At 45.1% G+C, this 27,558-nt stretch overlaps 2 long non-coding RNA genes across 2 annotated transcripts in view; both read left to right on the top strand.

Moving 5' to 3' along the window:
* The window catches only part of LOC135050976 (uncharacterized), a 187,150-nt gene extending 159,827 nt beyond the window's left edge, over positions 1-27,323 (top strand). The window contains exon 3 of the long non-coding RNA XR_010241964.1: positions 26,093-27,323. This is a non-coding gene — a long non-coding RNA (uncharacterized LOC135050976). The remainder of the gene's footprint in view (positions 1-26,092) is intronic.
* On the top strand, positions 19,284-20,004 carry LOC135050974 (uncharacterized). Its single transcript, XR_010241963.1, has 3 exons — positions 19,284-19,347; positions 19,421-19,539; positions 19,768-20,004. It is a non-coding gene; the product is annotated as an uncharacterized LOC135050974 (long non-coding RNA).
* Positions 27,324-27,558: the final 235 nt, after the last annotated feature.

The raw sequence follows: 27,558 nt of genomic DNA, 5'->3' as shown, positions 1-27,558 counted from the left end.
CTTTTTTGGTTTGCTAACAAACCTGAACAAGGCATAATTCCCAATTGTCCCGATTCCAGCAGGAAAGTCCCAATATTCGGACACTGACCCACTGTCCCACCTGCTGGTCGCATTGTACCACGGGCAGGGGGGCAGTTGGGGGAGGCTTTGATCACCCGCTGCTCTGCTCTGCAAAGCAGTGAGTGATTTCTGAATACATACTATGCGCACACGCATGGGATCTATAGAGTACTGCTCTGAGAGCACTGGGCACGCCCCCAAAATTATGGAAAAATGGGTCCATGGAGCTAGGCCATGCCCACTAGATAGAACCCATACCCATTCCACCCAAGGCCACACCTCCTTTTCAGGATGGCCACTGCTTTGCCGCACAAAGGTCCCGACTCCATTAGTTGAACAGTTGGAAGTTATTAATAAGGCCCTAAGTTTATTGTATATTCTCTACAAGGAATGAGAAGATTCACACCCAGGAGGAAGGTGCCGGGCTGACTGCTATAGAGAGAGCTGGGCACCTCCAGACCAGTGTTCGATTACTATTTCTGACGCACACACATATTGTGTGACGCTGCAGGTGAAGGTGGTACCACAGAAGTATATTTTATTTTCTACTCATACACTTATTGTGTGACACTTTTGGTAAAATTAAACCACAGTGTTTGATTACTACAGATGAAGCCACACAAGTCTTTGCTCCGTCTGTGACTAGGTGGCCCACCTGGGCACGCCTATCGCCGAGAGCGTCTCTGGCCGGGCGTGCGCACCCGTGACAGAAACCACTCCATTAACTTGAATGGAGAGATGGAGAGTATCTCCGTCCACACTCCCAGACAGAGACGCTCAGAATGGGAGCGTCTCTGTGCACTCCTGGCGTGACTAGGCGGACGGATCACTTAGTCACTCCAAGAGTGCATGCCTGTGATGGAGCCACCCCAGATGAGCGCGGCTGTATCCGTATTTCTGACTCACAGTTGTATTGTGCGACACTGAAGGTGGTACATTTTTTTGTACAAATTGTGGTGTGTGCTGTACCCCATTTCATTTGTGTTTGTGAATAGACATGGAGGACAAACAATTGAGAGGAGAGCAGGAAGCACATACTAGAGGTGCAGGTGATGTCACCAGTCATAATGATACAAGTCAGTCAGCATCATCTACTAAGGTAGATGCTCAGGGGCATAGAGGGCTTAAGTTAGGGCATGTAAAATAATTTAATTTTACAGTGGTAAAGAAGAAAAAACCATCAAAAGGAAAGTTAGCTGCAGAGGCAGTAAGATAAACTGTGCATTTAGAATCAGAACCATCAGACACTCTTGAGGAGCATTTAGGGGTGTCCACGTCAGCTATGTGTGAGTCTGACATTTCTCACAGTGTTCTCATAGAGAAGCCCCTTTTACCTCCTTCCACCATTTATGAACCATCTGCACATGTGGGGCAGCATTACAAGTAAAGATGGTGATGAGGAGGACATAATTGAAATTGAGGATTCATGTGTGGAAGTGGAACAGGATGTGGGGGATGTGTGTACTACGGGTGGTCTTCTGTATGCCGGCGGTCGGGCTCCCGGCGCTCAGTATACCGGCGCCGGGAGCCCGACAGCCGGCATACCGACACTTATTTTCCCTCGTGGGGGTCCACGACCCCCATAGAGGGAGAATAAAATAGTGTGGCGCAAGGGGCTCTTTTGCGCTCACCACACTGTCGGTAAGCCGGCGGTCGGCCTCCCGGCGCCGGTATGCTGGTCGCCGGGAGCCCGACCGCCGGCCAGCCGTAGTGAACCCGTGTACTACTACTATCTGACACTGAGGGTGTTGAAGATGTTGTTTGTGTAAGTCAGCCACCAGTGGCTGCAGTTGTTGAGCGTGACAGAAAGAAAGCCATTGTATTGCCTGGACATAAAACCCAGGATTGGGATTATTTTTACCCCAATCCTGACAAATGTTTACGAAAGCATCTGCTTCATTTTGGGAGGCCAAAGTTAGTAGAGTTAGGAACATTAGCCATCTAGGCACCTCCTCCATTTTACGTCATTTGTACGAAGACATGAGATTGATTGTACAAGATTATAATGTAATTAACAACTCATCATCAACATCCTCAGAGTCATTACCTATTGGAGGATGTCCTTCTAAAAAATTTTTTGTGGAGGCCCAAACAAACCAATCATTACAGCCACAAATGACAGTCCCTGTCACTGAAATGATTGGTTTGTTAAATTGTACATGTCCTGTTTAATATATACAACATAAGTGTGGGTGGGACAATTCCATCTTGCACCTCTTTTCTTTGCATTATGTGCTGTTTGGAGCATTGCTGATTGTGATGACAAACATTTGTATAGAGTAGTTTATTACAAACATTTGTATACAGTAGTTTATTAAACTGCCACCCTGTCTGCCACTGCAATGCCATTCTGTTTCCTAGATGTTCCATGTTGGAAGTTTAAGTGCCACATGTTTGTGATGCCCACTGCTGTCGCTTAGCTTAGTTGTCCAGCTACCTCAGTGCAACCTTTTGCCCTAAACTGGATTAAAACAATATTGTGAGCTGCGAGGTGGTCAAAATTGACTGGAAATGAATGTTTTTAAGGTTAATAATACTGTAGGAACAAAAACAGGCCAAAATTCTGTGATTATAGCTGTTTTTATGATTTAAAAATAAAATAAAAATACAGATCCAAAACTTACAAGGGTGTTTTTGGGAAAACAAATACAGATCCAAAACATGAAGGAGATACAGATCCAAAACCCTAGATTTTGGCTACACATCCCTAAAGTAAAAAAAATAAAATGTATATATATATATATATATATATATATATAAACCGAACCCTACCGGACTTTGCCTTCCAAGTTCTTCCGAGCTCGGCTCGGGTTTTCCAGCCTGACTCGAAAACCTGAACGCGGCAAAACGTCATCATCCCGCTGGGATTTGGATTCCATATAAGGAGCCGCGCGTCGCGGCCATTTTCACTCCAGTCTCGGAGAGTGTATTGAGAGGACGTGTCCTCAGTGTTCAGTGTCTGTGTGGGGGAGGAAAAGTGGGGTGGCGAGTCTTGTGCTATGTTGTGCTGCTCATTCTAGTCCAGTGTAGTCACAGTGTTGGTGTCCTCGGCTGCCATATATCCAGTGTAGCTGTATAAAGTGGTGCTGTGTTGTGCTGTCCAGCCCAGTCCAGTGTAGTCAGTGTATTGTGCTGCATCAGTCCAGCCAGTCACAGTGTTGGTGTCCTCTGTTGCCATATATCCAGTGTGCCTGTATAAAGTGGTGTTGTGCTGCATCAGACTAGTGGTAATGTCCTGTCTCATCAGTCATTCCAGTGATGAGGCAGTCACAATGGTATACGCTGCTGTTATAGGTCCACTGCTACCGTATAATAATAATAACAAAAAAAAAAGAGAGAATTCTTTGAGGTACTGTGTCCCCGGTATCAAATCCCATCTAGGTTCCACTTCTCTAGGCAGGCAATACCGAGAATGTACACAGACGTCAGAAAAAGAGTCACCAGTGTCCTACAAAATACGGTTGTATCCAGTGTCCACTTAACCATGGACATGTGGACAAGTGGAACAGGGCAGACTAAGTACTATATGACTGTGACAGCCCACTGGGTAGATGTATGGCCTCTCGCAGCAACAACAGCAGCTGCACTAGTAGCAGCATCTCGTAAACGCCAACTTGTTCCTAGGCAGGCTACGCTATGTATCACCGCTTTCCTTAAGAGGCACACAGCTGACAACCTCTTATGGAAACTGAAGAACATCATCGCAGAATGGCTTACCCCAATTGGACTCTCCTGAGGATTTGTGATATTGGACAATGCCACCAATATTGTGCGTGCATTACATCTGGGCAAATTCCAGCATGTCCCATGTTTTGCACATACAAATAATTTGGTGGTGCAGAATTTTTTGAAAAATGACAAAGGTGTGCAGGAGATGCTGTCGGTGTCCCAAAAAATTGCGGACCACTTTCGGCATTCTGCCACTGTGTGCCGAAGACTGGAGCACCAGCAAACACTCCTGAACCTGCCCCGCCATCAACTGAAGCAAGAGGTGGTAACGAGGTGGAATTCAACACTCTATATGCTTCAGAGGATGGAGGAGCAGCAAAAGGCCATTCAAGCCTATACATCCACCTACGATATAGGCAGAGGAGGGGTAATGCACCTGACTCAAGCGCAGTGGAGAATGATTTCCGTCTTGTGCAAGGTTCTCCAACCCTTCGAACTTGCCACACGTGAAGTCAGTTCAGACACTGCCAGCTTGAGTCAGGTTATTCCCCTCATCAGGCTTTTGCAGAAGCAGCTGTAGAAATTAAAGGAGGAGCTAAGACGGAGCGATTCCGCAAAGTATGTGGGACTTGTGGATGGAGCCCTTCATTCGCTTTGCCAGGATTCAAGGATGGTCAATCTGTTGAAATCAGAGCACTATATTTTGGCCACCGTGCTCGATCCTAGGTTTAAAGCCTATGTTGTATCTCTCTTTCCAGCAAACACAAGTGTGCAGAGGTGCAAAGACCTGCTGGTTAGTAAATTGTCAACTCAAGCAAAACGTGACCAGTCAACAGCTCGTCCTTCAATTTCTCCCGCCACTGGGGCTGCAAGGAAAAGGATAACATTTCCTAGCCCACCCGCTGGCGGTGATGCAGGGCAGTCCAGAGCGAAAGCTGACATCTGGTCCGGACTGAAAGGGATGAGGAATCGGACAATGAGGTCAACATCTTGCCTCTGTAGAGCCAGTTTGTGCAAGGAGAGGTTGATTGCTTCTTTTTTGGTGGGGGCCCAAACAAACCAGTCATTTCAGCCACAGTCGTGTGGCAGACCCTGTCGCTGAAATGATTGGTTTGTTAAAGTGTGCATGTCCTGTTTATACAACAAAAGGGTGGGTGGGAGGGCCCAAGGACAATTCCATCTTGCACCTCTTTTTCTTCTTTGCATCATGTGCTGTTTGGGGTCTAGTTTTTTAAAGTGCAATCCTGTCTGACACTGCCGTACAACTCCAAGGGTACTGCTGTATAAGTCCAGGGGTATTTCCGTATAAGTCCAGTCTAGTGGTGGTGTCTTGTGCTGCATCAGTCCAGTGGTGGTGTCCTGTGCTGTATATTATTTACTGCAAATAAAAGGGATATATACATTACTTAGATTATTATCCAAATAATTGTTACAGGGTTTGCCCTGTGTGGTGTAGGGGTACGCTCGCCTAGACTGCATATTATTATAATAGCTCCCAATAAAAGGGTTACTATTATCCAAATTAATTTTACAGGTTTTTGCCGTGTTTGTGTGGTTTAGAGGTACGCTCTCCTGTGCCACCAATATTGTGCGTGTATTAGATTTGGGCAAATTCCAGCACGTCCCATGTTGTTTGTGCCGCATACTTGTGTCGCTTAGCTTAGTCATACAGCTACCTCAATGCACCTCTTTTTCTTCTTTGCATGATGTGCTGTTTGGGGCCTAGTTTTTTTAAGTGCCATCCTGTCTGCCATTGTAGTGCCACTCCTAGATGGGCCAGGTGTTTGTTCCACACACTTGTGTCACTTAGCTTAGCCATCCAGCAACCTCATTGCACCTCATTTTCTTCTTTGCATCATGTGCTGTTTGGGGCCTATTTTTTAAATCTGCCATCCTATCTGTTACTGCAGTGCCACTCCTAGATGGGCCAGGTGTTTGTGCCGCACACTTGTGTCGCTTAGCTTAGTTATCCTGCCACCTTGGTGCAACCTTTTGGCCTAAAAACAATATTGTACGGTATTTAGAATAGACTGGAAATGAGTGGAAATGAATGTTATTGAGGTTAATAATACCGTAGGATCAAAATTACCCCCAAATTATGTGATTTTAGCTGTTTTTATGTTTTTTTCAAAAACCATTCAGATCCAAAACCAAAACCAAATCCAAAACATGAAAGGGTGGTTTTGGCAAAACCAATCCAGATCCAAAACACGAGCATGGAACCAGAGTCAAAACACAAAACATGAAAAGTGCCCGCCGCACATCTCTAAATATTATATATATTAGAGATGAGCGCGTTCGGTTCTCCGAGATACGAACCCCCCCGAACTTCACCTATTTTACACAGTTCCGAGGCAGCCTCAGATCTTCCCGCCTTGCTCGGTTAACCCGAACGCGCCTGAACGTCATCATCCCGCTGACGGATTCTCGTGAGATTCGTATTCTATATAAAGAGCCGCACGTCACCGCCATTTTCACTCGTGCATTGGAGATTGAACAGGGAGGACGTGGCTGCGTTCTCTCCCTGCAAAGCTCCGTTTCTGTGCTCAGTGTGCTGCAAATATCTGTGCTCAGTGTGCTGCAAATATCTGTGCGCAGTGTGCTGAAAATATCTACGTTCTCTGCCTGAGAACGGTCCATATCTGTGCTCAGTGTGCTGCAAATATCTGTGCTCAGTGTGCTTTATTGTGGGGACTGGGGACCACCAGTATATAATTATACTTATAGTAGTACAGTACAGTAGGCCATTGCTGTATCTTGCAGCTCTGTGTCACTGCAAGTATCCATTCCATATCTGTGCTGCAATTTTGTGAGCAGTATATATAGTATTACAGTGCAGCATTTTGGTGACCCAACAGTATATAGTTGTGTACAGTAGGCCATTGCTGTATCTTGCAGCTCTGTGTCACTGCACGTATCCATTCCATATCTGTGCTGCATTTTTGTGAGCAGTATATATAGTATTACAGTGCAGCATTTTGGTGACCCAACAGTATATAGTTGTGTACAGTAGGCCCTTGTTGTATGTTGCAGCTCTGTGTCACTGCAAGTATCCATTCCATATCTGTGCTGCATTTTTGTGAGCAGTATATATAGTATTACAGTGCAGCATTTTGGTGACCCAACAGTATATAGTTGTGTACAGTAGGCCATTGCTGTATCTTGCAGCTCTGTGTCACTGCAAGTATCCATTCCATATCTGTGCTGCATTTTTGTGAGCAGTATATATAGTATTACAGTGCAGCATTTTGGTGACCAACAGTATATAGTTGTACAGTAGGCCATTGCTGTATCTTGCAGCTCTGTGTCACTGCAAATATCCATTCCATATCTGTGCAGCATTTTTGTGAGCAGTATATATATTATTACAGTGCAGCATTTTGTTGACCAACAGTATACATATATAGTACAATACAGTAGGCCATTGCTATTGATATATTACTGGCATATAATTCCACACATTAAAAAATGGAGAACAAAAATGTGTAGGGTAAAATAGGGAAAGATCAAGATCCACTTCCACCTCATGCTGAAGCTTCTGCCACTGGTCATGGCTGAGATGATGAAATGCCATCAACGTCGTCTGCCAAGGCCGATACCCAATGTCATAGTAGAGAGCATGTAAAATCCAAAAAACTAAAGTTCAGTAAAATGACCCAAAAATCTAAATTAAAAGCATCTGAGGAGAAGCGTAAACTTGCCAATATGCCATTTATGACACGGAGTGGCAAGGAACGGCTGAGGCCCTGGCCTATGTTCAGGGCTAGTGGTTCAGCTTCACATGAGGATGGAAGCACTCATCCTCCCGCTAGAAAACTGAAAAAGAGTTAAGATGGCAAAAGCACAGCACAGAACTGTGCGTTCTTCTAAATCACAAATCCCCAAGGAGAGTCCAATTGTGTCGGTTGCGATGCCTGACCTTCCCAACACTGGACGGGAAGAGGTGGCGCCTTCCACCATTTGCACGCCCCCTGCAAGTGCTGGAAGGAGCACCCACAGTCCAGTTCCTGATAGTTAAATTGAAGATGTCACTGTTGAAGTACACCAGGATGAGGATATGGATGTTGCTGGCGCTGAGGAGGAAATTGACTAGGAGGATTCTGATGGTGAGGTGGTTTGTTTAAGTCAGGCACCCGGGGAGACACCTGTTGTCCATGGGATGAATCTGGCTATTGACATGCCCGGTCAAAATACAAAAAAAAAATCACCTCTTCGGTGTGGAATTATTTTAACAGAAATGCGGACAACAGGTGTCAAGCCGTGTGTTGCCTTTGTCAAGCTGTAATAAGTAGGGGTAAGGACGTTAACCACCTAGGAACATCCTCCCTTATACAAGTTCATAAACTTTGGGTGGCAGTGGAAGCAGTCCACTGACGACTAAATCCCTTCCTCTTGTACCCAAGCTCCCGCAAACCACACCACCAACTCCCTCAGTGTCAATTTCCTCCTTAGACAGGAATGCCAATATTCCTGCAGACCATGTCACTGGCAAGTCTGACGAGTCCTCTCCTAACTGGGATTCCTCCGATGCATCCTTGAGTGTAATGCCTACTGCTGCTGGCACTGCTGTTGTTGCTGCTGGGAGTCGATTGTCATCCCAGAGGGGAAGTCGGAAGACCACTTGTACTACTTCCAGTAAGCAATTGACTGTCCAACAGTCCTTTGCGAGGAAGATGAAATATCACAGCAGTCATCCTGCTGCAAAGCAGATAACTCAGGCCTTGGCAGCTGTGGTGGTGTTAAACGTGTGTCCGGTATCCACCGTTAATTCACCGGGAATTAGACAATTTATTGAGTTAGTGTGTCCCCGGTACCAAATACCATCCAGGTTCCACTTCTCTAGGCAGGCGATACCAAGAATCTACACAGACCTTAGAAAAAGAGTCACCAGTGTCCTAAAAAATGCAGTTGTACCCAATGTCCACTTAACCACGGACATGTGGACAATTGGAGCAGGGCAGACTCAGGACTATATGACTGTGACAGCCCACTGGGTAGATGTATTGCCTCCCACAGCAAGAACAGCAGCGGCGGCACCAGTAGCAGCATCTCGCAAACGCCAACTCGTTCCTAGGCAGGCTACGCTTTGTATCACCGCTTTCCATAAGAGGCACACAGCTGACAACCTCTTACGGAAACTGAGGAACATCATCGCAGAATGGCTTACCCCAATTGGACTCTCCTGGGGATTTGTGACATCGGACAATGCCACCAATACTGTGCGTGCATTACATGTGGGCAAATTCCAGCACGTCCCATGTTTTGCACATACATTGAATTTGGTGGTGCAGAATTTTAAAAAAAATGACAGGGGCGTGCAAGAGATGATGTTGGTGGCCCGAAGAATTGCGGGCCACTTTCGGCATTCAGCCACCGCGTGCCGAAGACTGGAGCACCAGTAAACACTCCTGAACCTGCCCTGCCATTATCTGAAGCAAGAGGTGGTAACGAGGTGGAATTCAACCCTCTATATGCTTCAGAGGATGGAGGAGCAGCAAAAGGACATTCAAGCCTATACAGCTACCTATAATATAGGCAAAGGAGGGGGAATGCACCTGACTCAAGCGCAGTGGAGAATTATTTCAACGTTGTGCAAGGTTCTGCAACCCTTTGAACTTTCCACACGTGAAGTCAGTTCAGACACTGCCAGCCTGAGTCAGGTCATTCCCCTCATCAAGCTTTTGCAGAGGCAGCTGGAGAGATTGAAGGAGGAGCTAAAACAGAGCGATTCCGCTAGACAGGTGGGACTTGTGGATGGAGCCCTTAATTCGCTTAACCAGGATTCACGGGTGGTCAATCTGTTGAAATCAGAGCACTACATTTTGGCCACCGTGCTCGAGCCTATGTTTAAAGCCTACGTAGTATCTCTCTTTCCGGCAGACACAAGTGTGCAAAGGTGCAAAGACCTGCTGGTGAGACACTTGTCAAGTCAAGCGGAACGTGACCCGTCAACAGCTCCTCCTTCACATTCTCCCGCAACTGGGGCTGCGAGGAAAAGGCTAAGAATTCCGAGCCCACCCGCTGGCGGTGATTCAGGGCAGTCTGGAGCAAGTGCTGACATCTGGTTCTGACTGAAGGACCTGCCAACGATTACTGACATGTCGTCTACTCTCACTGCATATGATTCTGTCACCATTGAAAGAATGGTGGAGGATTATATGAGTGACCGCATCCAAGTAGGCACGTCAGACAGTCCGTACGTATACTGGCAGGAAAAAGGCAATTTGGAGGCCCTTGCACAAACTGGCTTTATTTTACCTAAGTGGCCCCACCTCCAGTGTGTACTCCGAAAGAGTGTTTTGTGCAGCCGGTCACCTTGTCAGCAAACGGTGTACGAGGTTACTTCCAGAAAATGTGGAGAAGATGATGTTCATCAAAATAAATTATAATCAATTCCTCCGTGGAGACATTCACCAGCAATTGCCTCCAGAAAGTACACAGGGACCTGAGATGGTGGATTCCAGTGGGGACGAATTAATAATCTGTTAGGAGGGGGATGTACACAGTGAAAGGGGTGAGGAATCGGACGATGAGGAGGAGGTGGACATCTTGCCTATGTAGAGCCAGTTTATGCAAGGAGAGATTGATTGCTTCTTTTTTGGTGGGGGCCCAAACCAACCAGTCATTTCAGCCACAGTCGTGTGGCAGACCCTGTGGTTGAAATGATGGGTTTGTTAAAGTTTGCATGTCCTGTTTATTAGAGATGAGCGGGTTCGGTTCCTCGGAATCCGAACCCGCCCGAACTTCAGTTTTTTTTACACGGGTCCGAGCGACTCGGATCTTCCCGCCTTGCTCGGTTAACCCGAGCGCGCCCGAACGTCATCATCACGCTGTCGGATTCTCGCGAGGCTCGGATTCTATCGCGAGACTCGGATTCTATATAAGGAGCCGCGCGTCGCCGCCATTTTCACACGTGCATTGAGATTCATAGGGAGAGGACGTGGCTGGCGTCCTCTCCGTTTATAGAGATTCGAGAAGAGAGTGAGACAGAGAGAGACACAGTAGTAATTTTGGGGAGCATTAGGAGGAGTACTACTACTACTAGTACTTGCTGAAGTGATAGAGATAGTGTGACTGTATTATCTGACTTGTGGGGGAGACACTGACAGTGGGGAGCAGTTAGAGTCTGAGAGCAGGACTCAGGACTCAGGAGTACATATAACGTACAGTGCACACTTTTGCTGCCAGAGTGCCACACTGCCATTGTTTGTGACCACACTGACCACCAGTATAATATATATTGTGATTGTCTGCTTAGGACTCAGGAGTACTACTTGCAAGTTGCTGATAGTGTGACCAGTGACCTGACCACCAGTTTAATAATCACCACCAGTTTATGAGTTTAATATATATATATATATATATATATAATTGTATATAATATATATATAATATTGTATACCACCTAGCACCTACCCGTGTTTTTTTTCTTTTTTCTTTCTTCTTTATACATACTACTATAGTAGCTTACTGTAGCAGTCTGCGGTGCTGCTGAGCTGACAGTGTCCAGCAGGTCCGTCATCAGTCATTACATAATAAATATATATACCTGTCCGGCTGCAGTACTAGTGATATTATATAATTATATATATATATATATTGATTTCATCTCATTATCATCCAGTCTATATTATCAGCAGACACAGTACGTTAGTCCACGGCTGTAGCTACCTCTGTGTCGGCACTCGGCAGTCCATCCATAATTGTATACCACCTACCCGTGGTTTTTTTCTTTTCTTTCTTCTTTATACATACTACTATAGTAGCTTACTGTAGCAGTCTGCGGTGCTGCTGAGCTGACAGTGTCCAGCAGGTCCGTCATCAGTCATTACATAATAAATATATATACCTGTCCGGCTGCAGTACTAGTGATATTATATATACATATATATTGATTTCATCTCATTATCATCCAGTCTATATTATCAGCAGACACAGTACGTTAGTCCACGGCTGTAGCTTCCTCTGTGTCGGCACTCGGCAGTCCATCCATAATTGTATACCACCTACCCGTGGTTTTTTTTTTTCTTTCTTCTTTATACATACTACTATAGTAGCTTACTGTAGCAGTCTGCGGTGCTGCTGAGCTGACAGTGTCCAGCAGGTCCATCATCAGTCATTACATAATAAATATATATACCTGTCCGGCTGCAGTACTAGTGATATTATATATACATATATATTGATTTCATCTCATTATCATCCAGTCTATATTATCAGCAGACACAGTACGGTAGTCCACGGCTGTAGCTACCTCTGTGTCGGCACTCGGCAGTCCATCCATAATTGTATACCACCTACCCGTGGTTTTTTTTTTCTTTCTTCTTTATACATACTACTATAGTAGCTTACTGTAGCAGTCTGCGGTGATGCTGAGCTGACAGTGTCCAGCAGGTCCGTCATCAGTCATTACATAATAAATATATATACCTGTCCGGCTGCAGTACTAGTGATATTATATAATTATATATATATATATATTGATTTCATCTCATTATCATTCAGTCTATATTATCAGCAGACACAGTACGTTTGTCCATGGCTGTAGCTACCTCTGTGTCGGCACTCGGCAGTCCATCCATAATTGTATACCACCTACCCGTGGTTTTTTTTTTTCTTTCTTCTTTATACATACTACTATAGTAGCTTACTGTAGCAGTCTGCGGTGCTGCTGAGCTGACAGTGTCCAGCAGGTCCGTCATCAGTCATTACATAATAAATATATATACCTGTCCGGCTGCAGTACTAGTGATATTATATATACATATATATTGATTTCATCTCATTATCATCTAGTCTATATTATCAGCAGACACAGTACGTTAGTCCACGGCTGTAGCTACCTCTGTGTCGGCACTCGGCAGTCCATCCATAATTGTATACCACCTACCCGTGGTTTTTTTTTTTCTTTCTTCTTTATACATACTACTATAGTAGCTTACTGTAGCAGTCTGCGGTGCTGCTGAGCTGACAGTGTCCAGCAGGTCCGTCATCAGTCATTACATAATAAATATATATACCTGTCCAGCTGCAGTACTAGTGATATTATATATACATATATATTGATTTCATCTCATTATCATCCAGTCTATATTATCAGCAGACACAGTACGGTAGTCCACGGCTGTAGCTACCTCTGTGTCGGCACTCGGCAGTCCATCCATAATTGTATACCACCTACCCGTGGTTTTTTTTTTCTTTCTTCTTTATACATACTACTATAGTAGCTTACTGTAGCAGTCTGCGGTGCTGCTGAGCTGACAGTGTCCAGCAGGTCCGTCATCAGTCATTACATAATAAATATATATACCTGTCCGGCTGCAGTACTAGTGATATTATATATACATATATATTGATTTCATCTCATTATCATCCAGTCTATATTATCAGCAGACACAGTACGGTAGTCCACGGCTGTAGCTACCTCTGTGTCGGCACTCGGCAGTCCATCCATAATTGTATACCACCTACCCGTGGTTTTTTTTTTCTTTCTTCTTTATACATACTACTATAGTAGCTTACTGTAGCAGTCTGCGGTGCTGCTGAGCTGACAGTGTCCAGCAGGTCCGTCATCAGTCATTACATAATAAATATATATACCTGTCCGGCTGCAGTACTAGTGATATTATATATACATATATATTGATTTCATCTCATTATCATCCAGTCTATATTAGCAGCAGACACAGTACGGTAGTCCACGGCTGTAGCTACCTCTGTGTCGGCACTCGGCAGTCCATCCATAAGTATACTAGTATCCATCCATCTCCATTGTTTACCTGAGGTGCCTTTTAGTTGTGCCTATTAAAATATGGAGAACAAAAATGTTGAGGTTCCAAAATTAGGGAAAGATCAAGATCCACTTCCACCTCGTGCTGAAGCTGCTGCCACTAGTCATGGCCGAGACGATGAAATGCCAGCAACGTCGTCTGCCAAGGCCGATGCCCAATGTCATAGTACAGAGCATGTAAAATCCAAAACACCAAATATTAGTAAAAAAAGGACTCCAAAATCTAAAATAAAATTGTCGGAGGAGAAGCGTAAACTTGCCAATATGCCATTTACCACACGGAGTGGCAAGGAACGGCTGAGGCCCTGGCCTATGTTCATGGCTAGTGGTTCAGCTTCACATGAGGATGGAAGCACTTAGCCTCTCGCTAGAAAACTGAAAAGACTCAAGCTGGCAAAAGCACCGCAAAGAACTGTGCGTTCTTCGAAATCCCAAATCCACAAGGAGAGTCCAATTGTGTCGGTTGCGATGCCTGACCTTCCCAACACTGGACGTGAAGAGCATGCGCCTTCCACCATTTGCACGCCCCCTGCAAGTGCTGGAAGGAGCACCCGCAGTCCAGTTCCTGATAGTCAGATTGAAGATGTCAGTGTTGAAGTACACCAGGATGAGGAGGATATGGGTGTTGCTGGCGCTGGGGAGGAAATTGACCAGGAGGATTCTGATGGTGAGGTGGTTTGTTTAAGTCAGGCACCCGGGGAGACACCTGTTGTCCGTGGGAGGAATATGGCCATTGACATGCCTGGTGAAAATACCAAAAAAATCAGCTCTTCGGTGTGGAAGTATTTCAACAGAAATGCGGACAACAGGTGTCAAGCCGTGTGTTGCCTTTGTCAAGCTGTAATAAGTAGGGGTAAGGACGTTAACCACCTCGGAACATCCTCCCTTATACGTCACCTGCAGCGCATTCATAATAAGTCAGTGACAAGTTCAAAAACTTTGGGTGACAGCGGAAGCAGTCCACTGACCAGTAAATCCCTTCCTCTTGTAACCAAGCTCACGCAAACCACCCCACCAACTCCCTCAGTGTCAATTTCCTCCTTACCCAGGAATGCCAATAGTCCTGCAGGCCATGTCACTGGCAATTCTGACGAGTCCTCTCCTGCCTGGGATTCCTCCGATGCATCCTTGAGTGTAATGCCTACTGCTGCTGGCGCTGCTGTTGTTGCTGCTGGGAGTCGATCGTCATCCCAGAGGGGAAGTCGTAAGCCCACTTGTACTACTTCCAGTAAGCAATTGACTGTCCAACAGTCCTTTGCGAGGAAGATGAAATATCACAGCAGTCATCCTGCTGCAAAGCGGATAACTGAGGCCTTGACAACTATGGTGTTAGACGTGCGTCCGGTATCCGCCGTTAGTTCACCAAATACCATCTAGGTTCCTAGAGGCAGGCGATACCGAGAATGTACACGGACGTCAGAAAAAGACTCACCAGTGTCCTAAAAAATGCAGTTGTACCCAATGTCCACTTAACCACGGACATGTGGACAAGTGGAGCAGGGCAGAGTCAGGACTATATGACTGTGACAGCCCACTGGGTAGATGTATGGACTCCCGCCGCAAGAACAGCAGCGGCGGCACCAGTAGCAGCATCTCGCAAACGCCAACTCTTTCCTAGGCAGGCTACGCTTTGTATCACCGCTTTCCAGAATACGCACACAGCTGAAAACCTCTTACGGCAACTGAGGAAGATCATCGCGGAATGGCTTACCCCAATTGGACTCTCCTGTGGATTTGTGGCATCGGACAACGCCAGCAATATTGTGTGTGCATTAAATCTGGGCAAATTCCAGCACGTCCCATGTTTTGCACATACCTTGAATTTGGTGGTGCAGAATTTTTTAAAAAACGACAGGGGTGTGCAAGAGATGCTGTCGGTGGCCAGAAGAATTGCGGGACACTTTCGGCGTACAGGCACCACGTACAGAAGACTGGAGCACCACCAAAAACTACTGAACCTGCCCTGCCATCATCTGAAGCAAGAAGTGGTAACGAGGTGGAATTCAACCCTCTATATGCTTCAGAGGTTGGAGGAGCAGCAAAAGGCCATTCAAGCCTACACAATTCAGCACGATATAGGAGGTGGAATGCACCTGTCTCAAGCGCAGTGGAGAATGATTTCAACATTGTGCAAGGTTCTGATGCCCTTTGAACTTGCCACACGTGAAGTCAGTTCAGACACTGCCAGCCTGAGTCAGGTCATTCCCCTCATCAGGCTTTTGCAGAAGAAGCTGGAGACATTGAAGGAGGAGCTAACATGGAGCGATTCCGCTAGGCATGTGGGACTTGTGGATGGAGCCCTTAATTCGCTTAACAAGGATTCACGGGTGGTCAATCTGTTGAAATCAGAGCACTACATTTTGGCCACCATGCTCGATCCTAGATTTAAAGCCTACCTTGGATCTCTCTTTCCGGCAGACACAAGTCTGCTGGGGTTCAAAGACCTGCTGGTGAGAAAATTGTCAAGTCAAGCGGAACGCGACCTGTCAACATCTCCTCCTTCACATTCTCCCGCAACTGGGGGTGCGAGGAAAAGGCTCAGAATTCCGAGCCCACCCGCTGGCGGTGATGCAGGGCAGTCTGGAGCGACTGCTGATGCTGACATCTGGTCCGGACTGAAGGACCTGACAACGATTACGGACATGTCGTCTACTGTCACTGCATATGATTCTCTCACCATTGAAAGAATGGTGGAGGATTATATGAGTGACCGCATCCAAGTAGGCACGTCACACAGTCCGTACTTATACTGGCAGGAAAAAGTGGCAATTTGGAGGCCCTTGCACAAACTGGCTTTATTCTACCTAAGTTGCCCTCCCACAAGTGTGTACTCCGAAAGAGTGTTTAGTGCCGCCGCTCACCTTGTCAGCAATCGGCGTACGAGGTTACATCCAGAAAATGTGGAGAAGATGATGTTCATTAAAATGAATTATAATCAATTCCTCCGTGGAGACATTGACCAGCAGCAATTGCCTCCACAAAGTACACAGGGAGCTGAGATGGTGGATTCCAGTGGGGACGAATTGATAATCTGTGAGGAGGGGGATGTACACGGTGATATATCGGAGGATGATGATGAGGTGGACATCTTGCCTCTGTAGAGCCAGTTTGTGCAAGGAGAGATTAATTGCTTCTTTTTTGGTGGGGGTCCAAACCAACCCGTCATTTCAGTCACAGTCGTGTGGCAGACCCTGTCACTGAAATGATGGGTTGGTTAAAGTGTGCATGTCCTGTTTATACAACATAAGGGTGGGTGGGAGGGCCCAAGGACAATTCCATCTTGCACCTCTTTTTTCTTTAATTTTTCTTTGCGTCATGTGCTGTTTGGGGAGTATTTTTTTGGAAGGGCCAACCTGCTTGACACTGCAGTGCCACTCCTAGATGTGCCCGGTGTTTGTGTCGGCCACTAGGGTCGCTTATCTTACTCACACAGCTACCTCATTGCGCCTCTTTTTTTCTTTGCGTCATGTGCTGTTTGGGGAGGGTTTTTTGGAAGGGACATCCTGCGTGACACTGCAGTGCCACTCCTAGATGGGCCCGGTGTTTGTGTCGGCCACTAGGGTCGCTTATCTTACTCACACAGCTACCTCATTGCGCCTCTTTTTTTCTTTGCGTCATGTGCTGTTTGGGGAGGGTTTTTTGGAAGGGACATCCTGCGTGACACTGCAGTGCCACTCCTAGATGGGCCCGGTGTTTGTGTCGGCCACTAGGGTCGCTTATCTTACTCACACAGCTACCTCATTGCGCCTCTTTTTTTCTTTGCGTCATGTGCTGTTTGGGGAGGGTTTTTTGGAAGGGACATCCTGCGTGACACTGCAGTGCCACTCCTAGATGGGCCCGGTGTTTGTGTCGGCCACTAGGGTCGCTTATCTTACTCACACAGCTACCTCATTGCGCCTCTTTTTTTCTTTGCGTCATGTGCTGTTTGGGGAGGGTTTTTTGGAAGGGACATCCTGCGTGACACTGCAGTGCCACTCCTAGATGGGCCAGGTGTTTGTGTCGGCCACTAGGGTCGCTTAGCTTAGTCATCCAGCGACCTCGGTGCAAATTTTAGGACTAAAAATAATATTGTGAGGTGTGAGGTATTCAGAATAGACTGAAAATGAGTGGAAATTATGGTTTTTGAGGTTAATAATACTTTGGGATCAAAATGACCCCCAAATTCTATGATTTAAGCTGTTTTTTAGTGTTTTTTGAAAAAAACACCCGAATCCAAAACACACCCGAATCCGACAAAAAAAATTCGGTGAGGTTTTGCCAAAACGCGGTCGAACCCAAAACACGGCCGCGGAACCGAACCCAAAACCAAAACACAAAACCCGAAAAATTTCAAGTGCACATCTCTACTGTTTATACAAGATAACGGTGGGTGAGAGGGCCCAAGGACAATTCCATTTTGCACCTCTTTTTTTTAAATTTATCTCTGCATCATGTGATGTTTGGGGCTAATTTTCTTAAGCGCCATCCTGTCTGACACTGCAGTGCCACTCCTAGATGGCCAGGTGTTTGTGTCGGCCACTTGGGTCACTTAGCTTAGTCATCCAGCGACCTCGGTGCAAATTTTAGGACTAAAAATAATATTGTGAGGTGTGAGGTGTTCAAAATAGACTGGAAATGAGTGGAAATTATGGTTATTGAGGTTAATAATACTATAGGAACAAAATTACCCCCAAATTTTATGATTTAAGCTGTTTTTGAGGGGTTTTTGAAAAAAAAAACACCCGAATCCAAAACACACCCGAATCCGACAAAAAAACTTCAGGGAGGTTTTGCCAAAACGCGTCCGAATCCAAAACACGGCCGCAGAACCGAATCCAAAACCAAAACACAAAACCCGAAATATTTCCGGTGCACATCTCTAAAATATATATATATATATATATATATATATATATATATATATATATATATGAATAAGGCATGGACCGGCACTCCCACAACTCCAATCAATTGCCCTCTGAGGTAATGTTGAATATACGAGGAAGCAATGAAGCAATGAAGCATTCAGCGGCAGTCGAAGGTCTTTTTAAATGAACAACTGCATTAAAAATCACAGCATAAAGCCAACGTTTCGGGACTGACACGTCCCTTTGTCAAGGTGAGTAACAACCAAATAAACACAAGTATTTGGTATAAAGGTATGTCACTTGTGTTTATTTGGTTGTTACTCACCTTGACAAAGGGACGTGTCAGTCCGGAAACGGCTTTATGCTGTGATTTTTAATACAGTTGTTCATTTAAAAAGACCGTCGACTGCCGCTGAATGCTTCATCATTGCTTCCTCATATATTTTATATATATATATATATATATATATATATATATACCACAACAACCACCTAGGTGGAAGGTGCACTCACGCCCAGAAATTAGTCTCTGAAGTCACTTGTAAATTCAGTATATTTTTATTCGGGTTCACTGTTGATGCCGTATTTCATCGACGTTTCGGTCCTTATGCGGACCTTTATCAAGATTGGCACTTAAATCACCTATACAATCAGAAACAGTTACAATTAATATGTATAAGAACCCAGATTTATTCAACACCAACACCACCAGTGCCTCCCAGGCCCTGAAGACTGTCACAAAAACCAGAAAACGTATTAAAAAGCTGTTTTTTTATATATGTAAAAAAGAGATACTTGGAAATAATCCACGTGTGATGTCCAGAGCCACTTGAGCAGTGAGTATGGTTCTCCTGCAGCTCCCTTCTGACACATGATTACGGTTGGTGATTATTTTTTCCTGTTGTGCCTCCTTACAGACTGAGTGTCTGACACATGTACAGAGCCCACAAGCTGCCATGAGCTATTTCTACATGTAACTAGGTATGATCTTTTCCAAAATGACGTTGTTAGTGTATTTTCTTATGGTGTAGTTACTCTGTTATTTATCTAATAGGTGACTACGCCTTGCAGCTTCCCCTACGTTATAGGCTTTTTAACTTCATTATGTGATCAGGCATGTTGCCAACTTTGAAGGCCATTCCACACATCTGAGTGATCTGGCTTGCCGTCCAGGTAATCATTTGCCTATCTAAACAGATAGTCCTAATGGTGGAGGTGTCTCTTTCATCACACGTGGATTATTTCCAAGTATCTCTTTTTTACATATATAAAAAAACAGCTTTTTAATACGTTTTCTGGTTTTTGTGACAGTCTTCAGGGCCTGGGAGGCACTGGTGGTGTTGGTGTTGAATAAATCTGGGTTCTTATACATATTAATTGTAACTGTTTCTGATTGTATAGGTGATTTAAGTGCCAATCTTGATAAAGGTCCGCATAAGGACCGAAACGTCGATGAAATACGGCATCAACAGTGAACCCGAATAAAAATATACTGAATTTACAAGTGACTTCAGAGACTAATTTCTGGGCGTGAGTGCACCTTCCACCTAGGTGGTTGTTGTGGTATATTGGTGGCCTCTCTGGTCATTAGGAGCACCCGCCGTCGTTATTACTTTTGATGAGAGTGCAGGATCTTCCAAGACTATATATATATATATATATATATATATATTCACTAGAGCAAACAGCACAAGTGTCTGTAAATATAACATATTGACGGTCTGGTTTATAATGATCCTCTATGGCTCCACAAATGAATGCAGCTACTGTATATCATTATCTGTAAGGTCCATGGTTCAAGCCCCAAGACACCTCATGTTCACAAACCAATGTGATATTCACAAAGTGAAAATAACACATTAAGGAGGTCATTCCGAGTTGTTCGCTCGCAAGGCGATTTTAGCAGAGTTGCTCACGTTAAGCCGCCGCCTACTGGGAGTGAATCTTAGCATCTTAAAATTGCGAACGACGTATTCGCAATATTGCGATTACAAACTTCTTAGCAGTTCAAGAGTAGCTTCAGACTTACTCGGCATCTGCGATCAGTTCAGTGCTTGTCGTTCCTGGTTTGACGTCACAAACACACCCAGCGTTCGCCCAGACACTCCCCCGTTTCTCCAGCCACTCCTGCGTTTTTTCCGGAAACGGTAGCGTTTTTTCCCACACGCCCATAAAACGGCCTGTTTCCGCCCAGAAACACCCATTTCCTGTCAATCACACTACGATCGCCTGAGCGAAGAAAAAGCTGTGAGTAAAAATCCTAACTTCATAGCAAATTTACTTGGCGCAGTCGCAGTGCGGACATTGCGCATGCGCACTAAGCGGAAAATCGCTGCGATGCGATGAAATTTACCGAGCGAACAACTCGGAATGAGGGCCTAAATTCTTATTTAAAGTTGCAAAATAGTATGCAACTTCAGATATCACATAATAGCACTTCAGAAGTATATTTATTATTGCACACAGCACACGACTATAAAAAAAAAAAAATGTTCTCACATTAGCTCATAATGAGCCTATATAGCTCAACAAGCAAATCCAATACATTGTCATCCACAAGGACCCGGGTTCTAGTCCCAAGACACTCCATACCCACATGTCAATGCAGCGGCATCCATACAACAGTAATAGCAATTTAAATGCTTATTCATGATTGCAAAATAGTATGAATCTAAAAATATAATTTTTATAAGCCATCTATTCATTTATTGTGCTTGACATTAACTATAAAATTTTAAGCTAGCTTATCAACTAAAATAAAAGACACGGACACAACTGCGTTGGATTTAATGGTCATTGAATTTATTAATTGGACCTCACTTGTAGTGGGTGGCCAGGAAGACGCTACCACTAACCAGTTCTAGTCACGATCTTACAAAATGGCGGCGACTAAACGCCCCAACTGTCATGGGTGCGACTGAAACGTCCCATCTATATATATCAGCATAACCTGTGTTGTGAAGGTCTCACCACCACTTCCTATAGCAGAGTGAGGACGCTCCCTAAGGAAGTGCCCATCGCCCTCCCACAAGGGCAGGACACACTCGCCGTCCTTCAAAAGGGGTAAGTGCCCCACAACACCACTTATGCTACAAGTGACCACTGGCCAGTAGTGCCTTCCCACCCACTAAGTCTGAAAGAAAGATAATAGTAAGCCAAATTGAAGAGAGCCAAATTAGAGAGCCAAATCAAAGGGCCAATCGGGCGGGTGGTTGGTCTTCCAACCGACAAGAGGATGCAAATCTGGAAGTTTCTACCCTTCATGCACTAAAACACCTCCCCTACACTCACCGATAGGCTGGCCCTAACCAATTACAACTCCCTCAAAACTCTGATCTGCCTAGCATCAAAGGACATCTTCAACCAATCACAAAAATGTAAGACTCATATAGATTTCGTGCCTAGCCAGGCACTCTGCTTATTATATGTAGCTTATAGTTGGCAGCAGTGGCTCAACAGGTAAACGTAGCACATCAGAGTCCACAAGGTTCCAGATTTGACTCGCATCGATCACCACTAGCCCTTATATTTATTTTTTATTTTCATAAAAAAAGGGTGACTTAATTATAAACATCATAAATGCATCTTTCTAAAACCTTAGACATTATTCATTTTGATGGTCTCGTTCAACCCCATTGGAAATAATGTATTTTATGAGAATATCCAAAAGACTTCCCATTTCACTAGATCAGTGGTTCTCAAACTTGGTCCTCAGGACCCCACACAGTGCATGTTTTGCAGGTAGGTAACCCAGCAGGTGCACAGGTGTATTAATTACTCACTGACACATTTTAAAAGATCCACAGGTGGAGCTAATTATTTCACTTGCGATCTGTGAGGAGACCTGCAAAACATGCACTGTGTGGGGTCCTGAGGACCGAGTTTGAGAACCTGTGCACTAGATGATTAAATCTGTCACCCCCTCTTTGTGTACTTTTAATATGCTCAATACCTTGAATAGTAGTTAGTACATTAATGTCCCCTTCATGATTAGATTTAACATGACGGGGAATACTATTTGTACTTAGTTTTTCAGGGTGTTTCTCTTGTGTTCTAAAAATCTGGTGTTTAATGACTGGGTGGTTCTACCCACGTATTGAATACCACACACACAATAATTACATACACCACATATTCTGTCTGACATGTAACGTTACTTTTTATCACAAACTTGGACAGAGCACCCATGGAGAATGAAACAACCCCTTGATGGACAGGCAGTGCACCTCTAGATGAATAGAGCACCCCTGGTGGAAACCTCAGCCCATTGATGGATGGACAGAGCACCCCTGGAGGCAGGGGCGGATCCAGAAGAAAATTAAAGGGGGGCACCATGATAGGGGAACGGTAATAGTTATATTTACATGCACCTAAGGCAGGCGTGCTCCCAGATAAAGGGTGTGGTATCACAGGGGCGTGGCCTCACAGAATACGCCATCAGGTAATGATTGGCTGTAGGAGCGCATCCTGGTTTATTGCCAATGTTGCACCCTGATGAAAAGGCTGATTGGGCCTTGAAATGTTGGTCACCTGTTCCATTAGTTATGGGATTCTGGAAGGCACCCCAGCACAATATAATTATTATAGTGTTTAGTTGGTGGTGGCAGGTGCAGCATACCTTGTTTTGGGCACTGCACTGAGACTCAGACAGCAGGACACAAACTGCCCATCTTTGATTAGCAGAAGCAGCCGGCTGGATCTCCAACAAGCAGCATAAGGCATCTGCAGGACAGCCCTGTCACAGTCACACAGCATAAGACATCTGCAGGACAGCCCTGTCACAATCACACAGCATAAGACATCTGCAGGATAGCCCTGTCACAATCACACGGGCCGCCTTCTCAAAGCTGAGGCTGAGTGTGACTGCACCTAGCATGGTGGTAAAGGAAGTGGAGGAGGAAGCACTCGGAAACTGTGCGGTGCAGTGAAGGCTAATGAAGCCTTCTGCGCCGTCATAAGTAACAGTCTTACTCCATGCTGGCATTTGAACCCCGTGCCTGGGCTGGACTCTGGCTGGCTGGCAGTAGGGGGAGGTAGGTTGCAGTGTGAGCAGGGGGAGGCTGGAGCTGCAGCTCCAGCATCCCCATTGGTTACCACACGGACTTGCTGTTAGAGCAGCGGCGGGTCCTAGTGCCTGTCAGCTCTTTTATCAAATCTGACTGACGGAAATAGCAGTAGTGCTGCTGCTGTTCTCCTTTTGAAAAAAAAACGACAGGGTGGGGCACAGGCCCGAGTGCTCCCCCCCCCCCCCCTTCCCCCTGCCCTTGGATCTGCCTATGTGGATAACAGTGGAAGAAGCATTTATGCAATCATTTATGGGCAATAATTTGTCCAAAGTCAAGTTATCTAAAAAATGTCTGGTTTCTGCCATATAATTTGAAAGTGAATCACTTTAAAACTGTAAAATACTCTCAATCAACAAACTCCACCTTTGTCTTACATCCTGTAGCCCATGCCCACAAGCACTCATCTCTCCATGCATGATCCATAAATCTGGCTGACATAAAGCACCAATTGTAGTTCTCCTCTCACTTTGGCCTATGGTACCCACAACTAAAGGGCCCACAATATCCCTGTTTCTCCTGCTCCTAGGCTGCCACCCACTTAGCAGAGGATACTAAGCACTAAGATCAGCTAATGTCCCTACGTGTGAGTAACAAAAGAGTAAGGTCTCATTTCCTGCCAAAGCTATATCAGCATCACAACAACTTAATGGAGTTTCTGCACATAGGGGGTAATTCTGAGTTGATCGCAGCAGGAACTTTGGCCCTCATTCCGAGTTGTTCGCTCGCTAGCTGCTTTTAGCAGCATTGCACACGCTAAGCCGCCGCCCTCTGGGAGTGTATCTTAGCTTAGCAGAATTGCGAACGAAAGATTCGCAAAATTGCGAATAGAAATTTCCTAGCAGTTTCTGAGTAGCTCGACACTTACTCTGCCACTGCGATCAGTTCAGTCAGTTTCGTTCCTGGTTTGACGTCACAAACACACCCAGCGTTCGCCCAGCCACTCCCCCGTTTCTCCAGCCACTCCCGCGTTTTTTGCAGAAACGGCAGCGTTTTTTCACACACACACACACCCATAAAACGGCCAGTTTCCGCCCAGAAACACCCACTTCCTGTCAATCACACTCCAATCACCAGAACGAAGAAAAATCCTCGTAATGCCGTGAGTAAAATACCTAACTGTTGAGTAAAATAACTAAGCGCATGCGCTCTGCGAACATTGCGCATGCGCAGTAAGCGACTAATCGCAATATAGAGAAAATCGGCAACGAACGAACAACTCGGAATGAGGGCCCTTGTTAGCAGTTGGGCAAAACCATGGCCCTCATTCCGAGTTGATCGGTCGCAAGGCGAATGTAGCAGAGTTACACACGCTAAGCCGCCGCCTACTGGGAGTGTATCTTAGCTTCTTAAAATTGCGACCGATGTATTCGCAATATTGCGATTACTAACTACTTAGCAGTTTCAGAGTAGCTCCAGACTTACTCTGCCTGTGCGATCAGTTCAGTGCTTGTCGTTCCTGGTTGACGTCACAAACACACCCAGCGTTCGCCCAGGCACTCCCACCGTTTCTCCGGCCACTCCTGCGTTTTTTCCGGAAACGGTAGCGTTTTCAGCCACACGCCCCTGAAACGCCGTGTTTCCGCCCCGTAACACCCATTTCCTGTCAATCACATTACGATCGCCGGAGCGAAGAAAAAGCCGTGAGTAAAAATACTTTCTTCATAGTAAAGTTACTTGGCGCAGTCGCAGTGCGAACATTGCGCATGCGTACTAAGCGGATTTTCACTGCGATGCGATGAAAAATACCGAGCGAACAACTCGGAATGAGGGCCCATGTGCACTGCAGGCTGGGCAGATGTAACATGTGCAGAGAGAGTTAGATTTGGGTGTGGTGTGTTCAATCTGAAATCTAAATTGCAGTGTAAAAATAAAGCAGCCAGTATTTACCCTGCACAGAAACAAAATAACCCACCCAAATCTAACTCTCTCTGCACATGTTATATCTGCCTCCCCTGCAGTGCACATGGTTTTGCCCAACTGCTAACCAAGTTCCTGCTGCGATCAACTCAGAATTACCCCCATAGTTCACTGTGTACATTATAAAATTAATGTTTATCCAAACACTTCCAAATACACTTACACATAAAATATTTCGTATACCAGAACATAAATAAAATGTATAATTATACTGTACATATCTAATACAGACATTAAGAGATGTGCCTTGCCATTCTGTTACCAAGCAACACAGCACTCTCCTCCTTATTCCGTATGCTGACCATCAGCATTTATTTCTGTATTGGGCACTGTATACAATACATCACTTGATTGTAATCATTACTATCTCTACCAAAAATGTAAATACCACCAATTTATACATTTGTACAATTTATTTTTAAATTCAATTTCCTTCATAATGCTGCCCCCTAAACTTTACTGCCGGAGGCAACTGCCTATGTGTTTTTGTTAGAGGAATAGCCTTGACTATACTGCACAACTACATGCACATATATAACTTAGTATATTACATTTAAATGTGTTGAGACATACTGTACATACCATATATAACATTAAAATATGCTATTTACATCCTGTATATTAATATAAAACACACACACACACACACACACACACACACACACACACACACACACACACACACACACACACTAAATAAATAAATAAATATAGAATTTATAATTGTTACTTTGTATTTACAGGCCAAAGAGCAGGGTATCTTTCTCCTGCTGTGCAGCTACAGGCAGCGTGGCTCTGGTAGTGTATCCCACCACCGTGCACTGTTCCTGGGTGCTGACCCTCAGCGGCGGCGGTGCACTGTCCCTCAGCGGCGGCGGTGCACTGTCCCTCAGCGGCGGCGGCGGGCTGGATCTGTGTGAAGTTCCTCCTCCACACGTGAGCAGAGCAGCAGCAGCAGGTGACTCCCCGTGAGCAGAGCAGCAGCAGCGGGACATGTCGGGTGCGCGCAGCGGCGCGGTCAATACAATCAATTAAAAATGACAGGGGGGGCACGTGCCTTGGTGCCCCCCCCTAAATCCGCCACTGCCTGGAGGACACAGCAGCCCCTTGATGTATGGAGAGAGCATCCCCTAGATGGACAGAGCACCCCTGGAGAATACAGCAGTATCTTGATGGATGAACAGAGTACCCCTAGATGGACAGAGCATGCCTGGATGGACACAGCAACCCCTTGTCGGACACAGCAGCCCCTTAATGGACAACACAGCAGCACCCCTGGTTGGGCAACACAGCACCCCTGGATGCACACAGCACAGACACAGCTTCACTATACAAGCTTTACAGCTGGAGTGAAAATGGCACGATCACTGGGTACCTTTTATAGAATCCAAAACCCGTGTGAGTGTGACACAGAAAGGATGACTTTTTGCCTCGTTTTGGGATCCAGGGCAGGTAGGAAAACCCGAGCCAGTCTCAGATCACAATGTTCGGATGGGTCCTGTTCTCAGAGAACCAGAGCCGGCCATGTCTAATTGTAACCTTTTCTATATAACGGTTCCATCTGACCCATCTGAATAATAGCATTCTTGGCAGCATTAAATTGTATTCTACTACTTGCTTTTACATGGGGGTCGTAATTGGATCCTGACAATGTAAAATATGATTTCTTTACAGATATCTGTGCTGATAAATGATGGTCTCTGGAATGGAGACAACATTACTCTGTATACCACACTCTGGAGACATAACATGAGTATTTCAGTCATTGATAAAGAAGTAAGAACCTTCAATTGAATTTGTGTATTATTAAACACAAGCACTGGTGTCCTGGGAATACTGTCTTTGAACCAGTTAGATATGAGAAGACTCATCCTTCAACACACATAGAACGTCAGGCTAAATCCCAAGTTGCCAAAATTGTGACTTATTTTAAAGTGCTCATGTGTGAAAGAAATAGATTTATAAGAATCTGAAAAGCCGAGTGTAATAAAACAACTGGTATATTCATTATGCAAAGCAGACAAAATAAACTAAGAGAATTAATAATAATAATAATAATAATAATAATAATAATGATGATAAGAGCTACCTAAATACCTTGTTAACTAACATCTATTTTAGCCACTATTTACAGCGATAACAAATAAATTAGTGAGGCAATTTACCACTAAAATCATGCTGGTAGAGCATTTCTGATAATAGAATGTCC

Source organism: Pseudophryne corroboree, chromosome 2 (genome assembly GCF_028390025.1).
Source record: "Pseudophryne corroboree isolate aPseCor3 chromosome 2, aPseCor3.hap2, whole genome shotgun sequence".
Classification (NCBI taxonomy): Eukaryota; Metazoa; Chordata; class Amphibia; order Anura; family Myobatrachidae; genus Pseudophryne; species Pseudophryne corroboree.
The sequence above is the reverse complement of the archived record's forward strand: the minus strand, read 5'-3'. Positions and strand labels throughout refer to the sequence as shown.